The sequence below is a fragment of the Mercenaria mercenaria genome, chromosome 16 (genome assembly GCF_021730395.1).
Source record: "Mercenaria mercenaria strain notata chromosome 16, MADL_Memer_1, whole genome shotgun sequence".
Lineage (NCBI taxonomy): Eukaryota > Metazoa > Mollusca > Bivalvia > Venerida > Veneridae > Mercenaria > Mercenaria mercenaria.
Window position 1 is genome coordinate 44,018,727 of NC_069376.1, and position 23,004 is coordinate 44,041,730.

The 23,004-nt window shown below is 33.3% G+C and overlaps 1 protein-coding gene across 1 annotated transcript in view; it reads right to left on the reverse strand.

Moving 5' to 3' along the window:
* Positions 1 to 18,280, reverse strand: part of LOC123540727 (1-deoxyxylulose-5-phosphate synthase YajO-like) — a 30,982-nt gene extending 12,702 nt beyond the window's left edge. Inside the window, exons 1-4 of the mRNA XM_045325970.2 lie at positions 18,145 to 18,280; positions 17,599 to 17,743; positions 15,571 to 15,716; positions 15,203 to 15,356 (exon numbers count right to left, since the gene is read on the reverse strand). The gene's annotated coding sequence lies outside the window, so the exon portion shown is untranslated. The remainder of the gene's footprint in view (positions 1 to 15,202; positions 15,357 to 15,570; positions 15,717 to 17,598; positions 17,744 to 18,144) is intronic.
* Between the last annotated feature and the right edge of the window lie 4,724 nt (positions 18,281 to 23,004).

Consider the following 23,004-nt stretch of genomic DNA (forward strand, 5'->3'; position numbering starts at 1 on the left):
CAGATCAGTGTGGATGTGGGGAGATGGTGATCACACATTTTAAATCAGCAGCAGAATGATTATCTATGTTAATCAATTAGAAGTCCTTAGTAATAATTAAATTTTCTAAAAGGTATTAATGGGTCACTGCACTTACTTTTCAGCTGGGTAGGCAAATATGATAATATATCGCATGAAAGTGAGAAAATGTAGAAATTTTCGCACTTCGAGAAACTGTAAAATGGAACCAATTGTGTAACATGGGTTAAATCTGTGATAAAAAGTTTCTATCGAATTAGGTTTTTGTGTATATTTTCTTGCAGAACGATATCGATGGCAGGTTATTTCCGGTGTTTAATAAACAACGATGAAAAGACCAGTTTTACTCAAGAATGCGTACCTCATAGACAGCTGTACAAAAACTAGAGTATTATAGGGAAAAAGTAAAACATCATTTGGTTTGAAAATTTAATTTGACTTTTTGCGGAAAAGATCACTAAAGAGGATTAATCATGTTTTCGTTTTATCATCTCATCATTTAGCTATAGAAACAGGGGAGTTTTAATGGTGTCGAAAGAAATAATAGAACATGTCAAAAAATGTACCAATTTTGTTGAAATGAGTACCATTTTATTATGTGTTTCTAATATTGAGAGTAAGAATTGGCATCAATTGAAAAGTTTATTACACTTAGGAAAAACAAAAAATCAGAGAAGGAAGAACCATTGTTTAAGTTTGGAAAAATTTTTAAAAGCTGCAGATAAGCTTAGAAATAACACAGATTAATAAGTATGTATCATTTTCATTGCCTAATCAAGTTATATAGGGTCGTGGTGACTAGAAAAATTTCGGTATTTCCTTACATTTATTTTTAATAGTTTATGACGTTCATAATAGTGCCAGTTACTGTTTGATGTCACCAAAGTGCACGCTGTTTTAGACAACGTTTTAAAACCATTTGGAAAGACAGGATGTTATTTCATCCCTGGCGCATGCTCAATCAAATCTACACTTTCCAAGTAGGTAGCAAGGAGTCCACCTTTCGAAGTAAAGAATAAGAGGAAAAAGTTCGTGCGTCAGAATCGCGTCATTTATGTTTTGGTTAAGTTTTGCGTGTAAGTTCATATCTCGATACTGCTGTCATGTATTTGGTGGAAAGTTCACAACATTGTCTTTCTGTCAATATGTGGGTCCTGGCCAAGTACATAATGTTACCTGTATATTAGCAGATTTATTGCTCCTTTTTATACGCCCCGTTTGAAAAACGGGACGTATTATGGGAACGCCTGGCGGGCAGTGGGGGATGGGCGGGCGATGCGGGCGGCGGCGTACCACATACTTTGTCTGGAGCATATTTCTACATGCTTAGGGGGTTTGTATGAAACTGGCACAGTTGTTCACCATCATAAGACGGAATGTGTGCGCATTAAAATCCAGGTCCATAAGTATTAGGTCAAGGTCACACTTAGAGGTCAAAGGTCTAATTTCAAGAATGACTTGATCGGAGCATATCTTCTTCATGCATGGAGGGATTTTGATAAAACTTGGCCACAATTGCTTCATCTTATAAAACGGAGTGTTCATGCGCAAAAAACCAGGTCCCTAAAGTCTAAGGTCAAGGTCTCACTTAGAGGCAAATGATACAAGAATGAAATTTCAAAGAATGACTTTGTCCGGAGCATATCTTCTTCATGCATTGAAGGATTTTGATGTAGCTTTGGGAACTGTTGTTCTCCATATTGAGAGGGAGTGTCCTGCGCAAGAAAAGGTCCTAGGTCTAAGGTCAAGGTCAACATTTAGAGGTCAAAGGATACAGAATGACTTTGATGGAGCATATCGTCTTTTATGCATGAAGACTTTGATGTTGCTTGCACTATTGTTCACCATCATGAGACGGAGTATCATGCGCATAAACCAGTCCCTAGGGGTAGGTCCAAGTAACCTTTAGAGGGTCAAGGATACAAGAATGAAAACTTTTGTCCGGGAGTATTTCTTCTTCTGCATTGAGGGATTTTTCGATACAATACTTGGTCAAAATGTTCACAAGCATGAGACGGTGGTGTCATGGCAAGAATCAGGTCCCTAGGTCTTAGGTCAATACAAGACTGACTTTGTCCGGAGCATTTTCTATTCATGCATGGAGGGATATTTTTGATGTAACTTGGACTATTGTACACCTTCATGAGACGGAGTGTCATGCACTGGTCCCTTCTTTGGAATTACGTCCCTTTGCTATTACTATAAATAGCTTATATTGTAAACTTTTTCATTTCAAGTCGTAGGGTAAAAATCAAGGACCATTTTCTGTGTACAACTTGCATGTTTGATCCAATTTGAGGTGTAATTTTGAGCTATTCTCTGCCTGGTGTAAGGATTTTTGTGTGGACTTTGTAATTTTTGTTTTTTTTCTTTTTTTTTTTTGTTTTTGTTCTCTCTTTACGATTAACTTCCCTTTGCTGGTTACTATAATACATTACATTGTGAGTTTTTTTTGATTTGATCGTTAGGGAAAAACCCAAGACACTTTTCTGTGGTACAAACAGTGACGGTTATCTTTTCAAATTTTGGGTGTATTTTAAGGTATTGTAACTGGTTTGGACTTTTTTGTGGATTAGAATAATAAAAGATATTCAATTAATTTCTAAAAATTAATATTTGTGTGACGGGGCGTATTTTGTGACATTCTGGCACTCTTGTTATACTTAGAAAATAAATGAAGTTATTGTTTGGTGTTGAGTAATATCGCTGTAACTAATAGATATTTAATTGAAACTTCACCACTTGTCTTCAATGCCATTATTAGATTTATGTAAGACCATGACTATGTTTTATAACTCTGACCTTAACATTTTTAGCAGTATTTAGCCTTGTTTGTACTTAGGAATATTCTGTTTAAAAGTTTGCATGCAAGCACTATCTCTGTAACTACAGATATACTTGTTGTATCGCGATTTTTAACATTACTGATGAGAGTGTGTATGTTCCAATATCACCATTTTATGTCAATATTTATTTTAACGCTGGCTTTCAAAGAAAATACTGGAAAAGCAAATGGTACGATCCTCGTTTTAACTTAGGCCTAATCAAATTATTTGTATTGAACGCATACCAAAACGTAATTACAGCGGTAGGAATTCTAATTTATCTATTAAATTCTTTCTTTCTCCACTTCTTTCAACATGCTTTTTTTTTTTTTTTTTTTTTTTTTCGGTTGATCACTATACAAAATAAACGGGAAATGATCCTACTGATCCTTCTATCGTAAAATGCGGATGTACTGATCGAGGAGTTTAATTAGTTACCGAATTAAAACAATGTGTACAGAGCGCGTTCGATCTGACTTTGGTCTACCCACTATTTTTTTTTGGAAGGGATGCGCTTTTTTCCTTGTGCCGATTAAGTGTCCGCATAACGTGTCTGAACCGGCAATGTCTTGCTTATTATTACAAATACGGGCAGTGTTTTTTTTTTTATTCAAAATCTTCCTTTAAAGTGATTGTGAACCGTTCTCTTGGTGAATCTACGATACTCGAGATCGATCCCTCTACGGTACATGCGATTTATGTCCGTAGAATGAAACATTTTATATCGACTTGAAAATTGTGTATCACCGGTCCTTGCCCTTTCAGGAAGTTTTTTCAAATGTGTACGGGATGAGTTGAAGTTCCGATGATTCACGATTAACGCTGTGCTTTGTTTTCTATTACTGTGAATGATTGTTTTCTTTTTTAATGGTCCAGTAACAACTTATAAATAATTACATAGATTATTTTTTTGTTAATTACTGTAACATTTCAGTTAAACAAAACCTACTTTAATCTAAAACTTGTTACAATCATATTTTTGTGGAGACATTTTTGTTGTTCTACACGTGGGATAACAGTTAAAGAAACATTTCTCTTTTTTGCAATATTTGAATAAAATACTTTGCTTTATTTCTTGTTGTATAATTTCAATTAAAAAAGTCAGCCACTTACATTCTCTTATCGGCCAAATTGTCTGAAAAGATTAAATTTCTTGTTAAAAAGAAATGCCACTTGGGATTCATTTACACCCAAAGTGCTAATGGACCTTTAAACTATCTTATTACTGCTAACTCCAAAATGGGACTGCTACTTTGTTTAACTTCAGTGATTCCATGCTATACTTTATTTTCTACGTGTGTTAAATTTCTTAGCATTTCATTCATAATACATTTTAAAGTTATACTCATTTGTATTTTTTTCTGGTGGCAATCTGTTTATTCTTGTGATAATTTAAACCAATTAACAAAATATGAAACTGACTCTAAGTTATCTCAATGTCAAAGTGACCAGGGAGAAGAGTGCTAGTATTTGTTAGGGCTATTTTAGGCAATCTACAGTTGCTATCTGTAACTCTCTGGAATTCCATGGTGTTATAGTTCGCGCACTGATCTGAAATTCTGTTGTGAGACATTTTTAGTAGGAGTAGTAGCCTGTTCCCTGGCTGCATGGTTATTTTTTTATATAATACTGCAAGCAAATATTAAAGAAAATCTTAAGCTCTAAATAGCACATTTCTTATCTGAAGGCTGAAACAATACCTATGTTTGGAGCCAGGGTCAATAAAAATGTCAATGTAAAAACAACCTGTGAAGTTACTTTCCTCTTAATGAATAGCATATATATGTATATAAGAACAAACATAGGTACAGAAAGCCAGTTATAGCTAGTAAGCTACATTTTAGGCCGTCCCATGGGACAAAGTGAGCTCCAATCGTCATAAATCATGTCAGTTGAGAGTATTTTATGTACACAAACCTGGCGAAAGGTTGACTATTACCGTGTGGATTCTTTGGTCATATCCTGCAAGTTACAGCTGCTTCCGGCGATGATTTAGGATCAAAGTTACTAGATTAATGGTAATAAGTAACGCTCACCAAACTTCAAGTTAATTGTGTGAAAAGGAAATAATTTGGATACAAGTGAGTTATAAAATGTTTAAAAATTTGATGTAATTTTTCTAAAATATTTTGAAGTTTGAAACGTTAATGTATTACACTACGTTTTATTTTGCTGTCGTGATCTTGTGAATTACGTCATACCAAATCTGTTTAGTATAAAGCAAATCAATTAATTTTTGATGAACAAGTATTAGGAAATATTTATTTTTTATTCAGTATTCTTGATTTCCCAAGTAATATGAGTCCTTGTACCACATATAATTAATACTGTATTCTGTAGCGACACGTTTGACAATAGGTAACAGTATTATGTTGTCTAGGTTTTCAAAATCAGGAAACGAAGCAAGAAGAAACTTTTCTGAGGCTTAAGAGTTGAAGTTTCAGTTGTGATTGTCATGCCTAGGATATGCTTATGGATTTGATGGAGAAGATATTATTCTGTTGCATTGCACTTTTAAAAAAAAATTACAATATTTCATTTTTCTAAAGATTTTTATGACATGTGTTTAACGAGTAAATTTTATTCCCCAAGAACATCTCTTTTTACCAATAATGAGTTTAAATTTAGTAGTTCTGAACTATTATTCTCGCTGCTTAAATTTTTTTTATTTTGGTTTTGAACAATATTATACACTATAGCGATTACTTTTATAAATACAACATTTAATAATAAAATATCACAAAACACCCTAATTTATTTCCCAGGCTTATCAATCAGCTATTGCGTTTCCAAACATATTTGTACTTGAGTCTGAAAATTATTTTAATATTACATGGTTCATTTATTTTTTCTGCGAAATATGTATTTTCAAATTTGTTATTTGCAGTCGGCTTGTATATTTGTTTGGATTTTTTTGTTTTTTTTTTTTTGCGTTTTCTACAGTATTTCATTTAAGTATAACTTCAAATATAAGTTTATTTTAGTTTGTTAAAACTTTCCTAGTCATGTTTCTATTTAAAAAAAATGAAAAAAAAAATGAAAATTACATAAGAGAACTATCGAATTCTTTTACTCGGCCGCCACTTTTTAGAATTTTAATTGATTATTCTGAATGGCATTTGTTTAAAATTAGAAAATTTCGCGAATGTCTGTTTTCCGTTTATTTATTTAAAAGGTTGCGCGTTTTTTTTTTCAGGAACGTTCTGGATGTCTGATACAGAAAGTATAAACATGGTAGAACATGGACATATTTAAAGCAAAGGTGGGGAAACCTTTCATGTAAGTAAATTATGTTATATAATCTTTATATCTTTTTTAAATGTTGGAATGTTTGGACAAAAGGTTATATAATTTCATAATACTTTAAGTTATTACCTGCGTGTAGAAGAAATGTAAAAATTCTAGATACAATCATATGCCTTAAGTGACAAATTCTGAACACTAACAGGCTCTATAAAGGACCGGTAGTTTTTTTTTGTGTTTTTTGTTAGTTTTGTTTTTGTTTATTTTTTTTTTTGTTTTTGTGTACAAAATGTATTTTTACCTGTCAAAAATGAAGTCTATGCAGCTGAATTTACATTTCTTTTTAAGAGTATTATATGTTAGCAGAAGTGCACATATGATGTAAGACCTTTTTTTTGATAATACAAAGAAAATTTATAGATCAATTGACATACTTAATATTGTTTAGCATGCACGTAAATTTAACGAAAAGTTAGTTTTAAAATATGCGGTATGATTAAAATATGCACTCTCAGAGAGTGCTGCTTTTCATACGTGTGTATTTTTATATTGTTTTTTTTTTAGTGAAGAACGTACCAATTACACTAAGAATTATGTGCACATATAGGATATTGAGTCAATGGTAAACAAATTGTTTGTATCGTTGATCGCAGGGAAATGAGTGAAAAAGTTAAAAGGTTTTGGATATAACGAATTGATGATTCTAATTACATTATTACAAATTGTTACTACATGTCGGTTAATATCATGAAACCCTTAATTCATAATGATATTATATAAACATTTGATGAGAGTGTCTAGTTACGAGTGGAAAATGAAAGCAGTCTTAAAGGGATTAAAACAGTTTATAAATTTAGGTTAATTTTGGTTAGAAAAGGAAAAAAGTATGTCTAGAATGTGAATTAAAATCTAACAACTCACAATGAACTTACTGCAAACCCCTTTTAAGCGAATTCAAATGCCAGATACGTTTCATTTAATTGTCTTATTAATAAGATATTTTTTTTCTTAAATTCACCGGGAATTACGTGTTAATTTGTTTTTCAATGTAATTTCGATAACAGGATAGGGTCGATTATTGGAATGGTCACTTATGTTTGTTGATTCCTTGTTGTAATACTGGTTTTAATTTTATGGGGAGCTTATACAGGCAGAAAAATATAAGAGGTGATCAAAATTGATAAACATTAATGTAAACATTTATAAGTGTATGTAAATTTGGAAGTAATATGGTTATGCTTCGCTAACACCCCCCTGTCCGTTCTTATGACTTGATCTAAAAATGTTTTGCGTGCTGTAGCTGGCTCTTTAAGTAGGTAGAGCGCAGATTAGGATAAGCAGGGTTGTCCGTTCGATCCCAAGGTGAGAGGCTGGTATATGATTCATGGAGTAATTTGTCTTTAAAGACAGTAGGGTTTTTGGGAGTAAAAGTGAAAATTCTGTCTCCTGCAACTCTATATATATCGGGAAACTATATCCTTAGTTGTTTTTAGTAACCTTAGAAACAAATGTTACATAAACGTATTTCAGACATTCAGTGATAGGGGTGTGAAGGGGAGGCATATCGATAAACTAAGTGTCCCAGATTCAGAGTAATGGTACAGCGCTGAGAGTAGTTTGAAAGTAAAGAAAGGTGGTAATTGTTATTGGCATTAATTCATTTCTTATGCTTGAATCTGTGAAATCTCGCATTTTAGCTACCTGACATAGGTGAGTTTTGTGGTCGCTGGCGTCCGGCGTCCGTCAGTCCGTCCGTCCGTGTGTAAACTTTGCTTGTGACATCTAGAGGTTATAGTTTTCAATGGATCTTCATGAAAATTGTTCAATATGTTAATCTTGGTGATATATCTAGGTCAAGTTTGAACTGGGTTCAAACTGGAGGTAAAAAAAACTAGGTAAGTAGGTCTAAAAAAAGGAAAACGTTGTGGACCTCATAGAGGTTACTTTTAAATGGGATCTCAAGGAAAGTTAGTCAAAATGTTTTCTTAGATCCATATCTAGGTTCACGTTTGAAAACTGGTCACGTGCCATTCAAAATCTAGGTCAGTAGGTCAAATTATAGAAAAATTGTGAACTATTCTTGATGCAATATTTTTCATGGGATTGTATGAAATAAAATTTGGTTGAATGTTCATTTTAATGATATCTAAGTCAAGTTTGAAATGGGTCAACTGCGGTCGGAAGCTAAGGTCATTAGGTTCTTAAAAATCAGAAAAACATTTTGACCTCTCTTTTCAAATGGAAATCTTCTAGATAAAAGTTGGTTGAATATTCATCTTTATGCTATGCTAGGTCAAGTTCGAAAACTGGGACAACTGCGGTCATAAAACTAGGTCAGTAGGTCTAATAGTAGGCAAAACCTTTTAACCTCTATAGAAGGTCATTATTTTTCTTGGGATTCTGTATGAAAATGAAGTTTTGGTATGAATTGTTCATCGTAATGATATCTAAGTCAGTTTGAACTGGGTCAACTGCGGGCAATAAACTAGGTCAGTAGGTTCTAAAAGTAAGAGAAAAACATGTGTCCTCTCTAGAGGCCAACCGTACTTTTCAATGGAATCTTCATGATAATTGGTCAGAATGTTTACCTTGATGATATCTAGATCGCTTTGAAACTGGGTCACGTGCCTTCAAAAAACTAGGTCAGTAGGTCAATAAATATAAAAACTTGTGACTCTCTAGAGGCATTTTTCATGGGTTCTTTATGAAAGTTTATTCAAAATGTTCTTCGTAATTTTTAAGTATTCTAGGTCAAATTTGATGAAACTGGGTCAACTGCGGTAAAAAACTAGGTCAGTAGTTCTAATAGTAGAAAAAATCCTTTTTGATCACTCCCAGAGGCCATATTTTTTCAATGATCTTCAATGAAAATTTGTTGAATGATCACTTGATGTATTCCAGATAAAGTTTGAAACTGAGATACGTGTAGTCAAAATAGGTCAGTAGGTTATAAAAATATAGAAAAATATTGTGACTCTCTAGAGGCCATTCTTTCAGGAGATCTTCATGAAAGTTGGTGAGAATGTTCTCCTTTGATAATATCTAGGTCAGGTTCCAAACTGGGTTCATGTGCTTCAAAACTAGGTCGTTAGTTCAATAATTAGAAAATCTGTTTATTAAAAAATGCTGTGCATAAATCAGGATGACAGAAATGTGATGTCTGCCAGGTCGCGAACCTCTGAGCTGACCGGGCTGCCTGACACATACTCTCTTTAACGTGGACTAAGGCCGCTACCTCGACCCCCCCCCACCCCCCCAAAAAAAAAAAAAGATATTGTTAATCGTCCTCGAATTCCCAATAAGAACAAAATATTGCAAAAACGATTGCAAGAATGTCCAAGCAATACATGATAAAGACACTTTCTGAGCAAATGTCAAAAGTATGAATTCGTTAGGGGACTGGACTTGGACTACCGACTGGGGTACTGGCTACTTAAAACACATTATTCTCTCTAAACGAAAAAACTTAACGTAAAGTAAATCCGACCGATAAATTGATATATCGCCGATATTTTATTACTAAAAATATGTAGATTTTTGTTAATAGTGTCTGTTTTCCATTGGAAATTTAGATTTTTTTTCAAATTAAGACTTGGGTCATCTCGATGATGACCATTATTCCTATAATCATGCTGATTCTGTCAGGGGCTGTACTATATTAAACTTGTTATTTCGTGTTACTTTCTTTTAAAATTGTTTCTGTGCTTATCATTTACGGAGAAGAAAACCAACTCAGTTTTGATCTATCATAATTATTGTTCAAAAAGTGGTTTATACACAGAAAACAAACAAACAGGGTTGTCATTTTTATCTTCATTCTTTATATTTTACAATTTACGCTGCAATATTTTTTCAGGTGAAATGTATAAGTGAGATTTCATGAAAGATGGTTTCTAAGTAAGTACGGAATATGCTCGTATTCGAAGGAAAAAATGTGATTGTTTGTTAAAAGCAGATTTACATGAATTATAGTTTTAGGCTTTTAATCAAAAGGTTGTTCTTCTCTTATATTAAACGGATGTTGTTTTGTAGTGCACGTTAGATAACCTTAAAAAGAGAGGCAGGTAACCTGTGTTTAAAGACCCACCTCTGAACAGAGGCACCTGACTCTAAGACCAAATGTTTTGTTTCCAGTTTAACATTATTTTGCTGTGAATACCTCCAAATTAAAGAACCACTTTTGGCTTGCATAGTCTTGTCTTTATAGGACAAGGTTTTTGAAAGTATATGTAAAAGTACACTCGAAGTTTTATCTTGCATTCGTGCAGTGACTGACCCTAAATTTTGGTCTGTCCGTTTGTCTCTCTGTATGTCATAAATGTTTAAATGTGCATTTCATGTGAAACAGCAATGCGGATTCACAACAGTTCATTGTTTTGTGAATCAGAGTTTTATTATACTTTATATCTAATGGGCCCGCTTTTACAAAAACTTTACTATGATGGCCAGTGCTTAAATTTTCATTGGGGTTATGGCCTCCTTATTTTGTCATATCTTACCCCGTATTGGCATGCTCATTGTAAGCGTTGATCTATATACTAGCAACGTGTTTATACCATAGCTGCGAAATCTCTATATTTATGTAGTTATCATGTACATTTTTCGCTGATGAAGTAAATGTAATAATTATACACTTTTATTTAATAATAATATATAGTTATCCACAATTCAAGTGTTGACCTGTACCATTGAAAAGCATATTATGAGCAGACTATTTCATCCATTTTTACTTTCATAATCTACTAAAACAGATGTTATAAGGCACTGTTATTGTCCTGGCAGTGTAGTGGATATAATGACATAATAAGATTATGGGTTTACAATACATTCCAGAACTCGAAAACTATTCGGTGTGATAATAACTGTTGAAAAGGCAGGAGGGGCAAGCGAAGTTTACTCCACCAAATGAAGGACTTAACAATCGACAATATGATCTTAATTTTCTCGATGTGACCAAAAAAGATTAAGGAAAAAAAAACAGAAATTAAATGGCGATTTTATCGCAAGAAAGTAAACAGTTAATACTCCAAAATATTCCCTATCAATTAAATTTTCTTTCAAGGATGGTCGTGAACTAAACGTGTTTTTTTTTTTTTTTTTTTTTTATTTTTTTGGCAGCGTTTCAGCGGAATTACGCTATTCTCAAACTTGAAAAGAGATTTCCTCATTCAACTTGTCCGATCCGCTTTTCATGTGTTGGAGTAAGCGAATTATTTTAACAGACAATTATTCCCTACTAGCTTAACGTGTGGCTGTATTTACACTTCAAATCGCTCTTAGGCGAAATTTCGTTAAGAGGAGGACGTATTGCACCGCAAATTATACTCTTTCCTCAGATGCCTTAGCGAAATTACGCTATTATAAGATTGATGATCCATAAACTTTATAGTATTGTTTGCGAGGAAACATTGTATTAACGTTGATGATTATTCTGGTCTAGAAGAAAGTTACGAATTACTTCGATACGTACATACATTAGACTCTAAATGAAGTGGAACGACTCAATTTTAATGGTTTAGTTCTGCATTTTTATGGCAATTGATTATACCGTCTTAACGATGTTGTTAAAAGTAAAGAAAACATTTATTCCAAAATGTCAGGATAATAAAACGAATTTGTTTACCAATAAGTGGATGTTTTTGACATAACTTGACAGTTAGGAAAACTGGTCAACTGCAAATGGAACGTGTTTGAAGAAGGCCACGCACATACTTTTAGGCATATTGACACCTGCACGTGAACCCTGACGGTAGACCAATACAAATGCGAGTTTCGTTATCAAGTTTAGCCTGCTGATGGTACATGTAAAAGTCAGCATTTGATCTAATTTAGCTCTTTTCAAGGATGTAAGGTATGAAATAATGATTAGTTTGCAAAATTGTAAGCAGGATTATCAAAAAGAGTATAACTTGCATCATAGTAGATAGAACAATCATACGCACAAAACCATAATACCATATGAAGTCACTGTCAAATTATACACAAAAAATACAACACAACGTACGTTTCACGTTTTAAATTCAGTTTGTAATTTGTGACTGAAGCACTTTGGAGACCAGATTAATACACGTGACAAGTCAGTCGAAAATTATACTTCACGATTAACTTTGTACGTTTTAGCTCGCCGGGACGAAAATCACCAGAGCTAGTGTGATAGCTTTAGCGCCGGTGTCCGCGTCGGTATTGTTTGTAGACACCTAGTTAACAATTCTCAACAAGTTTGTATCTCAGTTACTCTAATCACAAATAAAAGAAACTTCATACCGGGCCTCCTGAAGATAGTACCAATAACATGTCGTATGTTCCATAAATTTTGCTTCCATTTTACTTAAATTTTGCCCTTTTTGCAGCTAGCCCTTTTTCACTAAACTTCTGTGCACGATTGTTAACAAGTTAGTATCTCAGTAACAACATATCATACTAAGTAAACCATCACAGTCTTCTCTGCCATAGTAATATAAACTGAAAGGCATATGTCCCATAACTCTTGTTTTCGCTTTGATTAAATTATGTCCCTTGTACTTATCCATTCTTGCTCCTTTTTTTTAGAAAAAAAGTATTTCCGATTGTCAGCGAGTCAGTATCCCAGTAACTTCACATCACACTTAAATGGAACTTCACATCACAATCACCACATATATCTTTGTCATAATTATATCAAGTGTATATAATTCTTGATATCAATTTGAGGATGATGAAATTATGTCCCTTAATGCACTCAGACATTTTTTATACAAATGAGATTTCAGGCTTTTGTTTCTTTTGTCTTCCTGAAGCGGTAAAGGGAAATATAGAATTGCTGTTCATTCACCTGTTTGTCCGTCCATCACCTGCAACCTCCATCAGATTCCAACCCGTCCAAAAGCATTTTTCTTACTTTTAATTTCTTGTGTTTCTTGGTATGGTCTCTAAGTATTCCGTCACCCCAAACTCCCACTCCCCCAACAAAATTAGTTTCTGATGCTTGAGATTGTCTCTTAGTATCCCGTCCCACTACCCTCCACCAACCTACACAATATTTTTTCAAGGCTTTTTCTCCCTATAAATCTCCCCTTCACCAACCCCCCACTCCCCGCACCTCCTCCCCGGTAAAGCGAGGCAATCCCAAATACAAGAAGTATGGTACGTTTTCCCAGTTGAAGTTCCCAAATGATTGTTAACTTTTACGGATTTTGTTGTTTTAAAATAGTTTTGATACTTTGTATGTTGATTTGGATTATGTACACAACATTTATAATATATTGTTGAATAATTATCAAAATGCCATCCCACATCTGTAAGCATAACACACATATAACATTCATATATGATTTATAAATTAACTTTCAATTTTTCCCAATTATAACAATTTCAAACAGCATTTTCACAATTCTACCGGTGCTGGTGGCATTCCCGAAATGATGAAAGAAATGCCTGGATTTGTTTCTTGTCTTTCTTGATAATAATTTTCTCTTAGGACCCCGTACCTTCAAGAGCGTTCATTTTCACTATTACAGAATTCCTGTCAAGCCGGTGCTGGCTGGGTTGGGTGTGAGGGATGATATACAATTCATTACCACTCATTGACAGTCCCAGTCAAACCTAGTCAGCTATTATGTTGTTTGGTTGAGTTCTAACCTCCTTAAATGGGATCTTTTCATATTTAATTTACTTTTCATTTGCGAGTTGATCTATCATAAATGCATTTTAGATGTTTACTGTAAAAGGGCTGTAATTGTACTCGTACTAACAACTTGTTTGAGTCTATTTCTGATGAGGCTATGTTACACTTGTGTGGAGCATTATGAAATATGTGAATGTATATGAAAAAAAATATGACCATGATCGTGTGGAAAGTAAGTTCCTTAAGATTGGTCCGTTTGTGGCAGGAGTTATTGCTTGCGCTGGAGTGTTGCTTTAAGGTCATACAGGGATTCGAAGTGTCAACAAATGAAGTAAAAGTGAATGTTGAATGCTCCGAAGAAATGGTTTTAATAGCATTTTAACATTTTTGACACTTAGTGTTCGTAGTCTTTTCCCACTCATTGTTACGTAATATTTGATGTTTCGTCAATACACCACAGAAATGCAGTATAATAATGATTAAAAATTGACTTTTAATGACAATTAAAAAAAAAACATAACATATAGTATAATGAACTAATATCCTATCAATTTAACTCTCTGTGTGTGTCTAACCGTTGCAGAATGATTTATTATTGAACCGGATCTCAAATCATTCATTTGTTTCAACGAAATACTAGAAGTACAAATCATTAAACATACAGATGCTAACACCTACCGTAGTTGTGTACACAATTCTCCCAATATTATTGACAGATGGTAAAAGTTCAGTGCAGAGCTGAATATCTTAACTATGTTTAGAGTAATGTTCACATGCTTTGAAATACAATGTTTTTGCAACCATGAAATGGAATTGAATCGACCAGACATAGAATCTACAGATAGAAGGCAAAAATGTGTAACTGCAGATCACAAGAATTAAATTTTATCTGTAATGGTTTATTATAATTTCATAATTACACATTATACTGAGTGCTTTGAAGTGACTTTACAACTACTTAAGGGAAACTGAAGACATTTGCCATAATATCTGATGACAATGATACAATGCTCTATTAAATATGTTTGAGTCATTTCCCTTTTACTTTTGTTTTGACAATTACTGAGCAATTGCTGAAGGGTATTCAAAAACACGACAGCAATGGCAAAAAATGCAGGGCACAAGAGCTGTAACTCTGTCTTAAGTGTCTTCCAAATTAGCTCTTGTTTGCAGTGAGGTTATGTACGAGAAGTTACATTGCGATTAAACAGTGGAAGTACTAGAAACGTTTTAATTGTCTCCCTTTTTGTACTTTATTTTCCGATTTTTTCTCAAACGAAGCATCGTTTAAAGCGAATTAAAAGATATTTTATGTCGCATTTGATGGTTATTAAGTTTGAGTTGAAGACTTAGGGTTTACCACGCATTTTTGTGCATATTGATTTACTTTTACATGTTATGCCATCTAGCCATCTAAACCTTTACATAGTAAATCTGCTGTACAAATATTAGAAAATGTACTGACATAAAGATCAATTTCGTATCTGTTATCAATAGGCTGAAAATAAAAAACCTGATAAAGATCTATGTAGTCTGTCTGCAGTCTCTAAAGACTTTCCATGCAACTTTTGATGATATGTCTTCTGCTAAGTTCCACAGAACTCCCAGAAATGTCGTGTGTTTTGATTCCTGCTTTGCTCGCAATGATAATATTGTCACGTTTCTGCCTGGAAGCTTTTGATAAGAAGCATTGAGAGAAAACGTTATACACTATATATTAATTTGGATTTATATAGCGAGCCATGTAAATTATATAATTATTTTGACGCTCTAATGACCCAAGAACTATCATGCACAAAAGATTCGGACAGTAAACGGCTATGAATTGCAAATGAAAGGTGATTTTAAATTCATAACTTATTTTCTAATAAATGCACTTACTTTTTCAACCATTTACCGATTATTTCTTCAGATTCACCAGCTGAATAAAGATCTGCCGTATCCAAAAAGTTTCCACCAAGTTCAACATAGCGATCCAGAATCTTGTGTGAATCTGTCTCATTAGTTTGTCTAGGATTGCCGTAAAACTGGAGTTGATAAATGAATTGCTTATTGTACATATTGCTATAGGTGTTCAAAAATAACTTTTTGAGTGCTTCTTCTTTTCTTAAGAGTTGTTTTAATTAAAATTATGTCTCGGCAGGTAACATATACTGATAATAACGCTAACAGACGGTATTTCAAGTGTATATCATGCAAAAATACAAACGAATCGGGAAATTGTGTATAACATATTATATAACTGGTGAAATGCAATAGTGTACTAATAATAGTTGTATGATATTCAAGGACAGCTCGTCAGTTGACCGTGTTTAATTGATATAGGTGAACCAATTACCTGCCTTCTACTCAATACCGAGGTAGCCGAGATCAATATCTAGTGTGTATATCTGTCTGAGCGGCTGTTTCAGTAACATTGCAATATCTTTATTTATGCACGGCCAATAACATACAAAGAGCGGTATATATATATATATATATATATATATATATAAATACTTTTTAAGGATACAAAGTACCTTTATTTCTAGCTTTGCAAAATTTCTATGATTAGTACATATCAGGAGTATTTTACATCATATATGAAAGTGTGATTTGTAAAATGACAAAATACATTAAGACCTCTTGCAAATTTATAAGAGTACACGTACATTGAAGGATATATCTAATTGAACTTGTTTACTGAGCTACTAAAATTCCTATAAGTCACTAGTGTTTAATGACATCAATAATTGAATTCGTAAGTATACGAGTACATGTTGTACATGTATTATATCCACAATGAATATTTTTATCAATTAGGTCTCTAATAAAGCGAGGAACATAAAGGTAATCTAGGGTATGATATCAAGACTACGACGTGGAATTAACATCTTAAAATGAATTTCATTATTTATACAACATAATATTATTTGTATATATAGGGGAAATCCATGATTTTTCATAGGATATACGTTTGTGAAAAGTATTTTTGTGTTGACCGTCTGAAATGCATAGTCGATTCTATAAATGATCACTAATGACATAATTTATTAATACATTATAAAGACCTCCCTTACCAATACGGCGGGATTGACCGCTGAAAAGTCCATAATTGATTAAGTATATACAGTATAACAAAAATTTTGAACTATTTATTCATTGCCAGAATGGTCGGTACTTTTACAAAGTGCGCAATTTCGCATTTTTGTACTATTTTCATTAAAGTTAGACGTCAAACTGTCCCGATGGCCAGTTTGACGAGCCAGTTGAGCAACTTTTATGGTATTGCACATGTATTCAATATCGAAACAAAATTGAAATGTCAGTCGGTATTGTATCATTTTGACCAAGTAAAAAGCATTTATTTATGGTGTATATCCCGTTTTTAATCGGCTGTGTGCCCCTTATTTGAATATCTGAAGGACTCAGTTTTGTTATATTTTCTGATCCTTTGGGATCGTGGATTACATTCAATTTTATCATATAATAGAATTCAGTTAAAGCCGGAGCTAGGTGGCGTGAGGGGAGTTGCAAAATTTCATTACCTCTCATGAACAGAATCCATAAAACTGCGTTTGTTTTGCTTGGTTGGATTCTATTTTCTGGTCTTTGGGATCGTGGAGTACCTTCAATTTTGCCATAATAAAATTACACTTAAGCAGGTGTTAGGGGCTCTGATGATTGTTTCACATTCCATCACCTCTCATAAACAGATTCAGTCAAACCGTTCCTTGGTTTCGTTCCGTGCTACCAAAGATCTTCTTTCAGATTTCCTTATTATAAAACGAATTGATTACATATTTGAACGGGTCGGTCTGTGGCTACAACACAATCGCTGTTTATGTGGACGCCCTTATTGGATTTCCCCCTAATAACAGTGATATGAATATTTCTGTGGTCCAACACGGTGTACTCAAACATTCTTACCCAAGCAAATGGTCCTCCAGGTATTCTGCTGCCAAATGTCACGGTACCAAGACATATATTCGACACCTTCACTCCGGTTTTTCCTAAGAAATTATATGAGACATTGGTCTTAGCTGACATTCTTCTGTTATTGCTTCTTCCACTTCTACCAATACAAGAAGGAAAATGCATGCTATTCGGATAAACTCGGTTATTATAGGCAGTTTTAAAGTTGAGATGCGAAGTACGAAATATTCAGATATTATTTTAAAAATATAAAGACAATACACCTGTTTTAACATGCTTAAAGATTGAAGTAGGTTGTTAAACTGGTGTTTATAGAAAAGGTCGATTCTGTAGAATATATTATCTAGTCAGCTAAATGAATGAAAACCAATTTCTATTTTCTTGAAATAAGTATTTACATATGTTACAGAATTATGATGTGTTAAGTTTATTTATATCTTGTTCCCTACCAATAAGAAAAGCTAAGCTTTTGAACTACATGAATAAACTTTTTAACAATGAACTGCTTCTTAAATTTTTAGACTTATATGTACTTCTTACTTTAATTTCTGAATACACTATCTTCATGTATTATGGAAATGTTCTATTTTCTTTGTCTGTAGTAATGACATTTCCAATACATGAAATGATGAATGTTTGTTACTCCACACGTCAATGCCAAGTTCCAGGGAGGGTGTAATTTTAATTAGCTTGCGGCTGTCTGAAACCAAATGGGACCTTCGAAAGAGAATGACCTCAGATACGTTTGAAGCATAAAGTCTCAATACTTATAAGTACAGGTTATATTCATATATTGAAATCATTAACAAAATTTAGTTCCAGTGAGACGAGATCGGACAAATGAACCTGTTAATAATTTCAGAATTGGAGATAACTTTTGAAACCTCCATAAACGCTTTTTTTGTATGTTGCATAGATTTAGAATATCAGCAAATTTTGTTCACTCACACACAGGTTTTTACAAGATGAACTATACTATGAATCAATCAAGGTATAAATACATGAGCTTCTTAAACGATTTTCTCCCAAGCCAAAACTTTAAACAATTTATTCTTCTAAGCCGAAAGTTATATGTTACATAAACCTATCCACTCCAAACTTTTCCAAATCTTTTATACTCATTAACCCTTCAACATAATATATGAACGACATGGCATTTCGATTCTTCCATACTTAAAGGAACGTTCTATCTTTGTCGTACATCGCCGTTATAACCTTAAAAGAAATTTTCAACTGTAAATTTCGTTTTAAGCCAATACATGTTAGTGTACGCCTAAGTACTACATTCTATGACCTGTGTTTAACACTCGTGAGGCACATATAGTGTTTGAATTGCCCGTCCGTACTTCCGTCCGTTCGTCATCCTTTCTTGTGTAATCAACTCCTCTTACGGTTTCCATCCAGTTCAAATAAAACACGGTATACGTGTCCAACATGAGATGGATACAATTATTATGCATATTGTTGGGATTTTCATGTTCGGTATTTTTTTTTCGGACTTTAAGTATAACATCTACATCGTGTTCTAAACTCCTACAGTTTCCATCTTATTGAAATGAAACTTGGTATATATCAGTAACCCGTGTTCGGTTTAGCGAGGTTTTCGTATTATAGGGGATCGCATTAGGGAGGTTCCGGTGTATTTCCCGTTGATTGAAATTTAAGAAATAATATATCTCATTTAGTGATCTGTCGCTGGATAAAATTATTGTTTGGAGTTCAGATGAGAAGGAATTATATCACGACATGGGCGTAGCGTGATCAATTTAAATGTTACTCAAGGGGAGAATGTGGGGGAGATGAATCCCCTCCTCCGGCGGGGTCCATGTGCGATTCATGAATTTGCAAAAAATACCCGTACAAACGCAAAGAAAATACAAGTAGCATTCAATTCTTAAATAAAGTACACATGTATGCATACGTGTTACAATGGAATATATGCAAATCACCTTGCAGTAAATACTCTAAACTGCTCAGGAACTGATCAGACTGCTGAGGCGAACTTTGATTTATGCACAGTTTCAAAACAGACAAAATGATGAAGCTATTTCTGATTCAATAGATTCTTATACACACAAAAAAGAAAATAATACAAATTCAATTTAATTCAATTCAAATATTTTATACAGATATTGCTATTTCTAAATAATATTAATAGTCCTACATCCAATGCGGTATTTCTTTGCCTTAACTACTAATCATGTCAGTAGAAATGTTAAAAATAGGTCGTGTTCCGAGTTGACGCTATGAAGCGTGTAATCGCCTGGGTGTGTTTTACAACGGTGTGTGTGACTGTTTGAACAATTTCGGCATAAAAGGTTGCCACGTGGAAATATTAATTTTATGGATTAATAACCTAGTGAATTAATTAATTACTGTATACGGAGTATGCTTTCCAGGATAGTACAATCAAAATATAAGAAATTGTGTATATTCACGGGATTCGTATTCTTGGAATATGAAAGCATCTTGGATTCTTTTTGCAATTAATATGAACTTTATTGTTTATATATGTTCCTATAGTTGCAAATACATGTTAAATGTTGTAAAAAATGATATTTTTAATGTCAAAATAATGGTTCTTGTGATGTCAAACTAACAGCCGTAACCACTGTGTACCAAGAAGATTTTTCAAAAGGTAATTTAAAAATATTAATGATAGACGCAATGTAAAAGCCATTGTTGAATGCTCAAAACAGATTTAAAATTTGTAATCTTTGCCCATTTTTGTTGCAGTTTATCTCAGAAAGACCCAAAAACAACACAGTACTAAATTAAGCAATGACGTAAATTTGTTTATAATTACCACCACGGTAGCCACGTGATAGGCATCAACGCGTATTATTACACCACAACTCATTTGCGGAAAGCTTTCGCAATCCGGTTGACATCACATTGAGATACATCTTACGTAACTTATGAATGTTGATTAACTGCGTAAGAGAACGAATATATCAAATACAATGATATGCAAGTACTTCTTACGTCAATGACTGGGAATAATTTCAACGCTATATTACAAAATAGACATTGAATTTGTCTGAAAATATAAATGACCTGGTAGAATTCAAGCACTCTTACAAAATACACAATGAAAGCATTTTCTTAAAGTAAAACAACCTGTCTAAGATATAACAATCTAGAATATTAAACTATATGCATCAACCTGATGCATATCATAAAAACAATCATTAATTCGGCTATGCTATACTTTTTCTCATTTGACTAACATATTAAACAGTACATTTGCATGATAAAGGAGCTTTTTTTTTAAAGTTTATACTAGACCAATATGTCTGAGGCTCCAAACGGTAATAACAACCTACACGTTTTTGTTATTTATGATTGCAGATAAAAAGTATGTTTCTGCACTCTTGTGTGTGTATGAATGACAAATCAATTTTGTTACTGGACATAAAATTTTCTGGTAAGTTTTATGGAGTGTAGTCATGTTATAGACTGTCTAAAAGGCTGACAGATATCTTTAAAATTGCTGGTTCCCTTTTTTCTACCTGATTCATAAGAAACCTGGTTATGATCTTTAACTTCGTGAGTTGAAACTGGACCATTAAGATCTTGAGGATCTAAAACTACATGTATTCGTTAGGTCAAATCATAGAAAAGTCTTCAAGGTCAAAGAATCAAAATCAGATGAAAGAACCGGGACTCTCCTGTATTTTGTGGGGGTTTTTTTGTTTGTTTTTGACATCTTAAAGTATTTGTGTTAAAATTTGTCATTTTTATATTGCAGATAAACAAATGAGTGCAATTCACCTTGATCGCTGGGCTTGAAAGTAAAAGTCTTTCACAGTAGCCTTGTGCATTTTCTGACTTTGGTGTGCAGACAGTTTTGCTGCAAGTGTAATGACTGGGAAATAGCAGTTAGATCTGCATCTTACATGAATAGCCATTGGTGCTTGAGAAACCTTACTTGATTGTTCTTAAAACAAACAATTATCAACTATTAATTTTAGTAAAAGACATTTTTATCACAACCTGTTTAAAACAATATGGACCTTAAACAAATACATAGAAAACTTTTGACAGACATATCTAATCACATGATCGATGAGAGCAAGGAATATGAAAGCTTTATTTATTGGATGAGAGAATATGTTCCACCAGGAATATTGGCTGGGAAAAAGACTTTGTTAGACAAATTTGATGCTATGGAGAGTAAAGGACATTTAAAACCAGGACAGTACAACAAACTTAAACATATTTGCAAATCAAGTGGTAATGTTAATATTGTGCATATTATACAAGAGGCTGAGAAAATGATAGAAATACTGCAAGGTCGAGGTAAGTAACGCTCTGATGATATATGCGAGGAGTATGCTCGATATAAACAAGTCTAAGCACACTTTCAATATATAGTAAATGTTTTTGGCATTTTATGATTATAATGTAGCGCCATGTTGGCATAACCTTGATTTGAACATTGAAAATGAAATTTATCAAATTATAGGCTTTTAAATTAAGTCACTGACTTCCAGATTTTAGCTAAAAATGATCTTTCTTTAAAATTGAAGTATTGTCAGGTTATGAACATCAGAATATGAGATCTTGTTTCTAAACTATCTCAAAAATGCCAAATCAAGAAAAAAAAGAAGCCAGAGTCGGGAATTGAAAGCGGGCCACCATGGCAATAAAAACTTTCCAGCTGTCTTTTTACCAATACATCACGGATGAATATGTCTTCCACGATGGTTTAATATGGATGTCTATAATTATAAAGGCAGTCTACCTCGAGTAAAGCAATACAAATGCTTTTCAATTTTTAATGTTAAATAAGTAAAAACAACAAATGCTCATAATTATGTTTCCATAACTTGTGATCTGTCAGTAATTAAATTTCAAAGCTTTCTTAAGACATGTAGCATTAATTTCCTCATACCTAAAATTGCTCCCTTTTTGTTACCTTTTTTCCTTTAAACTAGGTCACTATGTAAGATCATAGAAAAATCTGGTTAACATTCTGGAGGCTACATTTTTTACCTGATTTGTCCGAAACATGGTTAAAATATTTGTGCATTTGAAATCTAGATCAGGTTTGAAACTGGGTCATATTTAGTAAAAAAATAAATAAAAGAAAATGAATAGACTGAGCCAAAAATAGATAACTTTGCTAATAATATAGAGGCAACATACTCTTCCTGGTATAGATAACACTTTTGATTTTTTTTTCTTTCTACAACCTGGATCAAGTTAGATGTTGAGTCGTCTTGGAGTACAAAGTTGGCCATTAGGTCAAATCTCAGGAAAACTTTGTTCACACTCCAGCGGGCACATTTTCTCCTTGGTACATTTATACATGAAACCTGGAATGTTTTTTCCGATGGTATCTTATTCGAGTTTAAATAGAGTTATCTGCATTACTCAGAGAAAAACACAGGGCAT